This window comes from Ranitomeya variabilis, chromosome 3, assembly GCF_051348905.1.
Source record: "Ranitomeya variabilis isolate aRanVar5 chromosome 3, aRanVar5.hap1, whole genome shotgun sequence".
NCBI classification, from domain to species: domain Eukaryota; kingdom Metazoa; phylum Chordata; class Amphibia; order Anura; family Dendrobatidae; genus Ranitomeya; species Ranitomeya variabilis.
Window position 1 is genome coordinate 134,502,497 of NC_135234.1, and position 12,532 is coordinate 134,515,028.

Sequence of the window (12,532 nt, forward strand, 5' to 3'; positions counted from 1 at the left end):
AACAATTTTAATAATATTAGTTATTTATTTTTTCATTTTCTCAATCCTTTGATGAGCTGCAGCCTATATTCTAATCCCCTTTTCATTCCCTGTGTTCCAGAGAACTACTTTGGGAAAAACACTACACAGACACGAGAAGCCTAAATTATTTCCAAAATGTAATTAATTCTTTGTAGAAGATGGTATGCCTGTCTAAGTGGGAATGCATAATGAAATACAAGTATTATTAAAAGGACTTTACTTCCTCTAGCTGAATTTTTTATTTTTATTGTCGTACTTCGCATATATTGTAGACTGAGATGAACTTAACATAACTATTTAGTAACCAAGAGGCATAGAGTAACTTATTTAGAAAGCAGTAATTTCTTCCAAAGAACAAAGTCCATCCTTAGCAGCTTATTTCCCAAGGCAAACTTCGTTTTTGCTGCAATTCCTAAAGAAGACTAGCTTATTAATATTTTCTTTTTGTTTTTCTTTCCTTTTATCAGCCTGTCCTTTGCAGCTGTCTTGTGTCATTTCAGGTTTGTTTGATGCTTTGAATCACTACTTCTATATATTTGATAGCAAACCTGCTGATGTTTTTTCTTTAGTACTCTGTCTTGCTATCTCAGGTGTCAGAAGTGAGTGGATCTATCAGTGACAAAGAGACAATGCATTGTATTTGTAATTTAATGTCATAGATTTCTGTCCACTAGTTAAAACAATGTAGACTATTATATATTATTATAGAGATGGGAGATATAATGATATGTAATGTTTATAATGAGATCGTGAAAAAATAAAATTAAGCTGTTCATATATGTTAGATCAGAGCTTTCTACTGGGGGGGAGAACTTTGTGATACCTGGTCCTCCACATTTCTCAAAATCCATTAAAAGCAAAACAAGCTCCAAACTTATTGGGTCTCTTAACTCAGTAGATGTTTAAAATAAACCCAAAAGTGGTATGTTATTTTGCTAAACTAAGCAAAGGAGCAACCATAGAAAGTCCTTGTAACATATAGAGATTTTGAAATTTTAAAATTCACAGTTTTAACGATATGTAATTATCACAACCAGGAGGCACCTCATCAGTAAGGTCTGCATCAGAGGTTAAAAAAATAGATACAATTTGGCCTTAAACATCTAAAGATGGCATCAGCTAACAAGCTGATTGTAAGCAACCACTTGACACATTAGGATTAGTGATGCACGAGTGTACTCGTTGCTCGGGTTTTCCCGAGCACACTCGGGTGACCTCCGAGTATTTGTTATTGCTTGGAGATATAGTTTTCATCTCCTCAGTTGCATGATTTACGGGTTCCAGATATGCTGAATACATGTGAGGAATGCCTGATTGTTAGGGAATATCTTTAATGTACAGTATATTAAATACAATAGCTGTTTTGTATGGAGTCAATATAGGGTTGATGTAGAGACCTTAACTATGACCGTACAGAAAAAAAATGATGGTTTGTTCTGCTGTAGACTGTATATATGAATGTACTGCAATGCTTCTAAGGGACAATATCTCCATATACAAGACACCTAATAAGCCTTTAGTTGCAGGTCCTGAATCCTGTGCAGCCTCTATACTAAGAGGTCATTCTCCTCTGCTCATAGGCTCTATGCACTAGGTTCCTAAGTCGATTCATCAGGCTCAGACTTACTAAATCTCATTATCTTCATTATATATGTGGCGCTTGTAATAATCTATTCTTACAAGTTATTTTTTAGCCTGTATATCATAATCATTTGACCCTTCATTTTAAATGAGTTTCAATTCCATTGACTTCAGGATGCGGATTTGATAGACTTGTGGTGGTATACAACCACCAATCAGAAAAGTTTAAAGGAAAGGTGCCTTGATTTTTATTTTTGCATTAATAATTATTGGTATTATAATCAGTTTTTGTAAAAACTAAATTAAATGTACTACTTTAATAGTTTTTTTATTTATTAATTTTTGCTTCAGCCATTGGGGCTTTTATTTGCATTTGCTGGTGTGTGTCTGTGCATGACACTAATACACCTCAAATACCAGAGTCCCTGGACATAAGATGCTGCAGTCGCCGTCTTACAGAATCTGACAGTATTGAGGCTGCTCCTCCTTCCTCTAGCTGTGACCTTGGTATGTTTCCTGGGCTGTTGTCCAGGTCACAGCTGTGGGAGGAGATCAGTGCCATCTTTGTGTAGCCCGCAGTGTATGCTGCCAGCTAAACTTTTTATCTGTCATTGTCCACACTGCTCAGCGGGGGGTGGAAGGGGTGAGAGGAGCTGTCGAAGAGAGGAGGTTCCAGGGAGTGGAGGACTGGGGTGAGGTGAGTATCTACTGTGGCAGGGAGAGGTGAACACAGCCTGTCATCAGTATTACAGTACTGACTGCAATCACCATTCACCGGCGACGTGTTCAGAGCACAAATGCCGTGCTCTAAACAAACTGACCCAGAAGTGACCCCCACACTGCATCGGAACGTAGGAAAAGTGAGTAGAAGAGTTCAATGTTTTTTTCTATGCATTGAATATATGGGGGACATATATCAGGATGAAGGACATATACAAGGATGGAGGGACATATATCAGGATGCACAATATGGGGCATATTATAATATGGAACATGCTAGAAAAGAGAATGGATATCACCTCCAAAAATCATACATTGATCTAATGCTGCTAGGCAAAAATTTATGTAACGGAACATGAGGTTCTCAGTTTAACATTCTGATCAGACTGTATGAAGCCCGCTGCCACGTCACAGCGAATCTCTCAGTTGGTCTATCGCTCTAACAGAGCGGAGTCATGTGCCGATCACCGCTGCAGCAATAATGCACCAGCAAGGCGAATGGCCTTGTGCCTCACAGTGCAAGACAGAGTACCCATGACTCCAGACCACCCTGCCCAACCAGCACAAAACCACAGCAACAATGGCCGCCACACAACACAAACAGCAAATGAATGGAGCATTGAAACTCACCTTCCTCAAGATCTCAAGACCGAAAATTGGCTAGACCCTTTTCTTTGCAGTCTCCTGCTAATGTAAAATCACCTGTGCCAAATGGGAGGAGTGCACATCTGAAAAAAAGGACTGATCATGCAATATGCTAGAGAGGAGAGAATGGACAGCACCTCCAAAACTGATACATTGATCTAATGCCGGTAGGCAAAAATTTTTACAACTGAACATGAGGTTCTTAGCTTCACATTCTGATCAGAATGTTTGCTGGCCAACTGAAATATGTGTTCAGTAAATGCACTCAATACTTGATTGAGACTCTTTTTGCATCAATTAGTGCATCAATGTGGCATGGCATGGAGGCGATCAGCCTGTGGCACTGCTGAGGTATTATGGAAGCCCAGGTTGCTTTGATAGCAGCTTTTAGCTCATCTGCATTGTTGGGTCTGGTGTCTCTCATCTTCCTCTTGACAATATCCCATAGATTCTCTATGGAGTTAAGGTTAGGCGAGTTTGCTAGCCCATGAAGCATAGTGGTATTGTTGATTATAAACCAGGTATTGGTACTTTTGGCAGTGTGGACAGGTGCCAAGTCCTGTTGGAGAATTACATTTCCATCTCCAAAAAGCTTGTTGGCAGAGGGAAGCATTACGTGCTCTAGAATTCCCTGCGCTTATTTTGGTCTTGATAAAACACAGTGGACCAACACCAGCAGATGACATGGCTTCCCAAACCATCACTGATAGGGGAAACTGCATGGTAGACCTCAAGCACCCTGGATTGTGTACCTCTCCACTCTTCCTCCAGAGTCTGTGACCTTAATTTCCAAATGAACTGCAAAATTTACTTTCATCTGAAAGCAAAACCTTGGATCAGTGAGCAACAGTCCAGTTGTTTTTCTCCTTCACCCAGATATGACACTTCTGGCGTTGTCTATTGGTCATGAATGGCTTGACACATGGAATGCGAAACTTAGCCCATGTCCTGGTGTGTGGTGGCTCCTAAAGCAATGACTCCAGCAGTAGTCCACTCCTTGTGAATTTCTCCCAATTTTTTAAATTGCTTTTTCTTAATAATCCTTTAAAGGATGTGGTTATCCCAGTTGCTTGTGCACCTTTTTCTACTATGCTTTTTCCTTCCACTCAACTTTCCATTAACATGCTTGGATACAGCATTCTGTGAACAGCCAGCTTGTTTAGCAATGACCTTACCCTCAGCAGTCTTCCTTCCTTCAAGGCCTTGAGGAAGAATGCTGTTTGCGTTCGAAATGCGAGGCCATGTTGTTCCCTGTCCCCCACAATGTGCCATGTGCCATAGAATTTTTTTTTACTTTGGAAGTGTCTTTAATAAAGTATTTTCATATTTTTATGGATTGTTGCCAGAAGCTGGAATTTTTTCTACTTGTCTCTATGCTTCATGTTTTGGTCAGAACATCTTTCAGTGCAAATTGGACTACATACAGGATGTGGTGAGCTGGTTCCAATTTTCATTTTCATTTGTATTAATAATAATAATAATAATAATCTTTATTTGTATAGCGCCAACATATTCTGCTGCGCTTTACAGTTTAACAGTTTCAAACACAACAGTCATAGGTAACAACGTTAACAATACAATAATTAAAGCAAAATAAGATGGCCCTGCTCGTGAGAGCTTACAATTTACAAAGAGGAGGGGGAGATACTAAGTACAGGTGTGTATTTACAATGATGGTTCAGCCATCTTCAGGGGGTGGGGGATAGATGGAAGTAGTGAATGGGCTACACACACAAACATAAAATGACTTTGATTAGGGAACATGATAGGCCCCGCTGAACAATTTTGTTTTGAGGGAGTACCTAAAACTATGCAAATTGTGGATGGTCCTACTATCTTGGGATAGAGCATTCCAGAGGATTGGCGCAGCACGGGAGAAGTCTTGGAGTCGGGAGTGGGAGGTACAGATTAGTGCAGAGGTTAGTCAAAAGTAATTTGCAGAGCACAGTGGTTGGTTAGGCCAATAGGCCGAAATGAAGGAGGAGATGTATGGGGGTGCCGCACTGTGGAGAGCTTTGTGGGTGAGAACAAGTACTTTGAATTTTATCCTGTAATGAATGGACAGCCAGAGAGTAGGCAAAATAAGAAGCAAAAAAACCCCCCATTAAATAACCATAAACTTAATAAAACAAAAAGTACCCACATTTCACAACTACCACCACATAGTCTTCAGTTTCCAGGGCATCGCTGTTATTAACCCTCCGTCAGGGGCAACTGATCTGACAGGCACAGCTCACTTAGTTTCATTTCTCTATTTTCAGTGGTTTGTCTGGGAAACACCATCCTCCCAGTACCTTCCTAACTTTAACCCCTTAATCCCATATGACGTACTATACCGTCGAGGTGGGGTGGGCCTTAATTCCCGGTGACGGGATAGTACGTCATACGCGATCGGCCGCGCTCACGGGGGGAGCGCGGCCAATCGCGGCCGGGTGTCGGCTGCATATCGCAGCTGACATCCGGCACTATGTGCCAGGAGCGGTCACGGACCGCCCCCGGCACATTAACCCCCGGCACACCGCGATCAAACATGATCGCGGTGTACCGGCGGTACAGGGAAGCATCGCGCAGGGAGGGGGCTCCCTGCGGGCTTCCCTGAGACGATCGGTACAAGGTGATGTACTCACCTCGTACCGAACGTCTTCTCCCTGCAGGCCCCGGATCCAAAATGGCCGAGGGGCTGTATCCGGGTCCTGCAGGGAGCACTTCCGGGTCGGAGCAGGCTGCAGATGAAAGCTGCAGCCTGCTCCGATGAAAGTATGATCGCAGATCTGATAGAGTGCTGTGCACACTATCAGATCTGCGATCTGTGATGTCCCCCCCTGGGACAAAGTAAAAAAGTAAAAAAAAAAATTTCCACATGTGTAAAAAAAAAAAAAAAAAATGATTCCTAAATAAATAATAATAAAAAAAAAAACATTATTCCCATAAATACATTTCTTTATCTAAAAAAAACAAACAAAAACAATAAAAGTACACATATTTAGTATCGCCGCGTCCGTAACGACCCAACCTATAAAACTGGCCCACTAGTTAACCCCTTCAGTAAACACCGTAAGAAAAAAAAAAAAAAAACGAGGCAAAAAACAACGCTTTATTACCATACCGCCGAACAAAAAGTGGAATAACACGCGATCAAAAAGACGGATATAAATAACCATATTACCGCTGAAAACGTCATCTTGTCCCGCAAAAAACGAGCTGCCATACAGCATCATCAGCAAAAAAATAAAAAAGTTATAGTCCTCAGAATAAAGCGATGCCAAAATAATTATTTTTTCTATAAAATAGTTTTTATCGTATAAAAGCGTCAAAACATAAAAAAATGATATAAATGAGGTATCGCTGTAATCGTACTGACCCGACGAATAAAACTGCTTTATCAATTTTACCAAGCGCAGAACGGTATAAACGCCTCTCCCAAAAGAAATTCATGAATAGCTGGTTTTTGGTTATTCTGCCTCACAAAAATCGGAATAAAAAGTGATAAAAAATGGTCACGTGTCCGAACATGTTACCAATAAAAACGTCAACTCGTCCCGCAAAAAACAAGACCTCACATGACTCTGTGGACCAAAATGTGGAAAAATTATAGGTCTCAAAATGTGGAGACGCAAAAACTTTTTTGCTATAAAAAGCGTCTTTTAGTCTGGTTTCACACTTGCGTTTTTATCTGCATGCGTTTTTTAAAAAAACCGCATGTGTGAAAAAATGCATGTAAACGCGGTAAAACGCATGCGTTTTTATAGAAAAACACAAGAAAACAAGAAAAAAACAAAAAACCCTAACCCTACCCCTAACCCTACCCCTAACCTGAAATACGTGGCACTGAAATACGTGGCACTGAAATATACGTTTATATACGTATATACGTATATAAGTGCCACGATATTTCAGTGGCCACGTATATAAGTGCCACATATTTAAGTGCCACGTATTTAAGTGCCACGTATTTAAGTGCCACGTATTTAAGTGCCACGTATTTAAGTGCCACGTATTTAAGTGCCACGTATTTAAGTGCCACGTATTTACGTGCCACGTATTTTTCAGTGCCTGAAATACGTGGCACTGAAATACGTGGCACTGAAATACGTGGCACTGAAATATTGTGGCACTGAAATATCGTGGCACTTAAATACGTGGCACTTAAATACGTGGCACTTAAATACGTGGCACTTATATACGTGGCACTTAAATACGTGGCACTTATATACGTGGCACTTATATACGTGGCACTTATATACGTGGCACTTATATACGTGGCACTTATATACGTGGCACTTATGACTGTCAGAAAATGTTCAGTAAACGGTTAGCTGTAGGGTTTCAGGTAGAATTGGGGAGTTTCCACTGTTCAGGCACATCAGGGGCTCTCCAAACGCGACATGGCGTCCAATCTCAATTCCAACCAATTCTGCGTTGAAAAAGTAAAACAGTGCTCCTTCCCTTCCGAGCTCTCCCGTGCGTCCAAAAAGGGGTTTACCCCAACATATGGGGTATCAGCGTACTAGGGACAAATTGAACAACAACTTCTGGGGTCCAAGTTCTCTTGTTATCCTTGGGAAAATAAAAATTTGGGGGGCTAAAAATCATTTTTGTGGGAAAAAAATATGTTTTATTTTCACGGCTCTGCGTTGTAAACTGTAGTGAAACACTTGGGGGTTCAAAGTTCTCACAACACATCTAGATAAGTTCCTTGGGAGGTCTAGTTTCCAATATGGGGTCACTTGTGGGGGGTTTGTACTATTTGGGTACATCAGGGGCTCTGCAAATGCAACGTGACGCCTGCAGACCAATCCATTTAAGTCTGCATTCCAAATGGCGCTCCTTCCCTTCCGAGCTCTGTCATGCGCCCAAACAGTGGTTCCCCCCCACATAGGGGGTATCAGCGTACTCAGGACAAATTGGACAACAACTTTTAGGGTCCAATTTATCCTGATACCCTTGTGAAAATACAAAACTGGGGGCTAAAAAATCATTTTTGTGAAAAAGAAAAATAATTTTTATTTTCACGGCTCTGCGTTATAAACTGTAGTGAAACACTTGGGGGTTCAAAGTTCTCACAACACATCTAGATAAGTTCCTTGGGGGGTCTAGTTTCCAATATGGGGTCACTTGTGGGGGGTTTGTACTGTTTGGGTACATCAGGGGCTCTGCAAATGCAACGTGACGCCTGCAGACCAATCCATTTAAGTCTGAATTCCAAATGGCGCTCCTTACCTTCCGAGCTCTGTCATGCGCCCAAACAGTGGTTCCCCCCCACATAGGGGGTATCAGCGTACTCAGGACAAATTGGACAACAACTTTTAGGGTCCAATTTATCCTGATACCCTTGTGAAAATACAAAACTGGGGGCTAAATTTCATTTTTGTGAAAAAAAAAATAAAAATATTTTCACGGCTCTGCGTTATAAACTGTAGTGAAACACTTGGGGGTTCAAAGTTCTCACAACACATCTAGATAAGTTCCTTGGGGGGTCTAGTTTCCAATATGGGGTCACTTGTGGGGGGTTTGTACTGTTTGGGTACATCAGGGGCTCTGCAAATGCAACGTGACGCCTGCAGACCAATCCATTTAAGTCTGCATTCCAAATGGCGCTCCTTCCCTTCCGAGCTCTGTCATGCGCCCAAACAGTGGTCCCTCCCCACAAATGGGGTATCAGCGTACTCCAGACAAATTGGACCACAACTTTTGGGGTCCAATTTATCCTGATACCCTTGTGAAAATACAAAACTGGGGGCTAAAAAATCATTTTTGTGAAAAAAAAAATAATTTTTATTTTCACGGCTCTGCGTTATAAACTGTAGTGAAACACTTGGGGGTTCAAAGCTCTCAAAACACATCTAGATAAGTTCCTTAGGGGGTCTACTTTCCAAAATGGTGTCACTTGTGGGGGGGGTTAATGTTTAAGCACATCAGGGGCTCTCCAAACGCAACATGGCATCCCATCTTAATTCCAGTCAATTTTGCATTGAAAAGTAAAATAGCGCTTCTTCCCTTCTGAGCTCTGCTATGCGCCCAAACAATGGTTTACACCCACATATGGGGTATCGTCGTACTCAGGACAAATTGCACAACAACTTTTGTGGTCTAATTTCTTCTCTTACCCTTGGGGAAATAAAAAAATGGGGGTGAAAAGATCATTTTTGTGAAAAAATATGATTTTTTATTTTTACGGCTCTGCATTATAAACTTCTGTGAAGCACTTGTTGGGTCAAAGTGCTCAACACACATCTAGATAAGTTCCTTAAGGGGTCTACTTTCCAAAATGGTGTCACTCGTGGGGGGTTTCAATGTTTAGGCACATTAGGGGCTCTCCAAACGCAACATGGCGTCCCATCTCAATTCCAGTCAATTTTGCATTGAAAAGTCAAATGGCGCTCCTTCCCTTCTGAGCTCTGCCCTGCGCCCAAACAATGGTTTACACCCACATATGGGGTATCAGTGTACTCAGGACAAATTGCACAACAATTTTTGGGGTCCAATTTCTTCTCTTACCCTTGGGAAAATAAAAAATTGGGGGTGAAAAGATCATTTTTGTGAAAAAATATGATTTTTTATTTTTACGGCTCTGCATTATAAACTTCTGTAAAGCACTTGTTGGGTCAAAGTGCTCACCACACATCTAGATAAGTTCCTTAGGGGGTCTACTTTCCAAAATGGTGTCACTTGTTAGGGGTTTCAATGTTTAGGCACATCAAGGGCTCTCTAAATGCAACATGGCGTCCCATCTCAATTCCAGTCAATTTTGCATTGAAAAGTCAAATGGCGCTCCTTCCCTTCCGAGCTCTGCCCTGCGCCCAAACAATGGTTTACACCCACATATGGGGTATCAGCGTACTCAGGACAAATTGCACAACAATTTTTGGGGTCCAATTTCTTCTCTCACCCTTGGGAAAATAAAAAATTGGGGGTGAAAAAATAATTTTTGTGAAAAAATATGATTTTTTATTTTTACGGCTCTGCATTATAAACTTCTGTAAAGCACTTGTTGGGTCAAAGTGCTCACCACACATCTAGATAAGTTCCTTAGGGGGTCTACTTTCCAAAATGGTGTCACTTGTGGGGGGTTTCAATGTTTAGGCACATCAGGGGCTCTCCAAATGCAACATGGCGTCCCATCTCAATTCCAGTCAATTTTGCATTGAAAAGTCAAATGGCGCTCCTTTGCTTCCAAGCTCTGCCATGCGCCCAAACTGTGGTTTACCCCCACATATGGGGTATCAGCGTACTCAGGACAAATTGTACAACAACTTTTGGGGTCTATTTTCTCCTGTTACCCTTGGTAAAATAAAACAAATTGGAGCTGAAATAAATTTTGTGTGAAAAAAAGTTAAATGTTCATTTTTATTTAAACATTCCAAAAATTTCTGTGAAACACCTGAAGGGTTAATAAACTTCTTGAAAGTGGTTTTGAGTACCTTGAGGGGTGCAGTTTTTAGAATGGTGTCACACTTGGGTATTTTCTATCATATAGACCCGTCAAAATGACTTCAAATGAGATGTGGTCCCTAAAAAAAAATGGTGTTGTAAAAATGAGAAATTGCTGGTCAACTTTTAACCCTTATAACTCCGTCACAAAAAAAAATTTTGGTTCCAAAATTGTGCTGATGTAAAGTAGACATGTGGGAAATGTTATTTATTAAGTATTTTGTGTGACATATGTCTGTGATTTAAGGGCATAAAAATTCAAAGTTGGAAAATTGCGAAATTTTCAAAATTTTCGCCAAATATTCGTTTTTTTCACAAATAAACGCAAGTTATATCGAAGAAATTTTACCACTAACATGAAGTACAATATGTCACGAGAAAACATTGTCAGAATCGCCAAGATCCGTTGAAGCGTTCCAGAGTTATAACCTCATAAAGGGACAGTGGTCAGAATTGTAAAAATTGGCCCGGTCATTAACGTGCAAACCACCCTCGGGGCTTAAGGGGTTAAAGGCTGTGTGAAACCTACGACGCCTCTTGTGCTGCAGAGCTGCAGGAGATCAGATATCAGTGCTTTGGCTTCTCAGGCTCATTGCCTCTGAATGCGTCACACCTTTGACGATTAGAATTTGCTGTTTTTATTCATCCCAATTGTTTTTTTAGCTTGTTTTATGAATAGCTAGTGCTAAATTTGTGGATTTGTCATAGAAGGTTTTGTTAGAAATAACAGTGTGCTTCTCAGGCACATTGCGCCCTAACACATATTCTCTCTCTTTCTTCAGCTTTTCTTCTGAAATGGCGAGGAGAATATTTGACTTGTCCAATGCCCTTCATGTTGAGCAAGTGCAAAATATACTGCTTGATGATGAGATAGACCCCTTACAGCTAGAAGATTTAGGGGAAGAAAGTGACATTGCTTCAGAAGACGATGTGGAAGAATGTCCAGATGTGCCTGATACAGGTCAAGATGGAGAGAGTGAGGAGGATGCTCAAGACATAGAAACATATTACTTTTCTGGTTATTAAACATTTTTTTTTACACCTGATTATGTGTATTCTCATTTATTACATTGCTATTATGGTAACTGATCACATTTAGAGCATTGACATTTTTAAAAAAGGAAAATATAGCCAATTTTCTAGCCTGTGCCGGACAGGCGCAATGCCCCTAAACTCGTTATGAAACATATTGCCCCTGACGGAGGGTTAAATATTAAAATTAGGAAAAAAAATAATTCTAAGGCACTTAAATGCTACTGGAGTCATATTCACTCATATTAAAATGTATTAAGACGTTAAAAGTTCAGCAGAAGAAACACATTGGCTGAGAGAAAAGCAAGGTTGGCAGATCATATTATCATATTAGAGATTATTATTACATGTTGGGGCACAATGTGCCTGAGAAGCCATTTCTTAAAAAAACCTCTTATTTGTAAGAAAAACCTACTTATTTCTTCAAAAAATCCATAAACCTGCATTATTCATTCATAAAGCAAGCAAAATAAACAATGGTGATGAAAAAAACCCAGAAAGTACAAACCTTCAAAAGTGAGAACCTTCAGATAAAACTGAGTAGGGGTTTCAAGCAGCAACTAAAAATAGGAAGGTACTGAGAGGGCCGGGATCCTTTGCCACCTTGAAGAGGAGGGGGAACAAAAACATGTGAGCTGTGTCTGTCAGGCTTATTGCACCTGACGCAGGGTTAAAGGAAACAATGTATTATAGCAGAGGCGTAGCTAAGGGTTCAGGCTAGGGCGGGACGAAACACATCCGAGTGGGCCCCCTAACCTGAGTAACGTTTGTTTACATAATTATGGGGGTTTTAAACACTCTTGTGGGCATCTCAGTGGACTACTGTGCATTCCAAATGAGCAATATTATATTCTGCTACATCGCTACACATGAATAGATACAACATTATGCATAATATACATTAAATCATGGTTCTAAACCCCTAAATACAGAGCAGCTACAATCACAACCACAAATATACCTAAGGAATGTAAATCTTTATTCTGTGGCAAAAAAAACTCTCAAACATTTTTCTGTTAAATAGAAATAAATTATGGAGCTCACCAAATCAATGTCCATGTTGTTCCACAATAAGTAGTGTTAATCGATACCTTCCGATATC

At 40.5% G+C, this 12,532-nt stretch overlaps 1 long non-coding RNA gene across 1 annotated transcript; it reads left to right on the forward strand.

Annotated features, from left to right (window-relative positions):
- Nucleotides 1-349: 349 nt before the first annotated feature.
- Nucleotides 350-11,444, forward strand: LOC143818009 (uncharacterized). The gene is made up of 2 exons (XR_013224258.1): nt 350-521; nt 11,181-11,444. It is a non-coding gene; the product is annotated as an uncharacterized LOC143818009 (long non-coding RNA).
- The last annotated feature ends 1,088 nt before the right edge of the window (nt 11,445-12,532 follow it).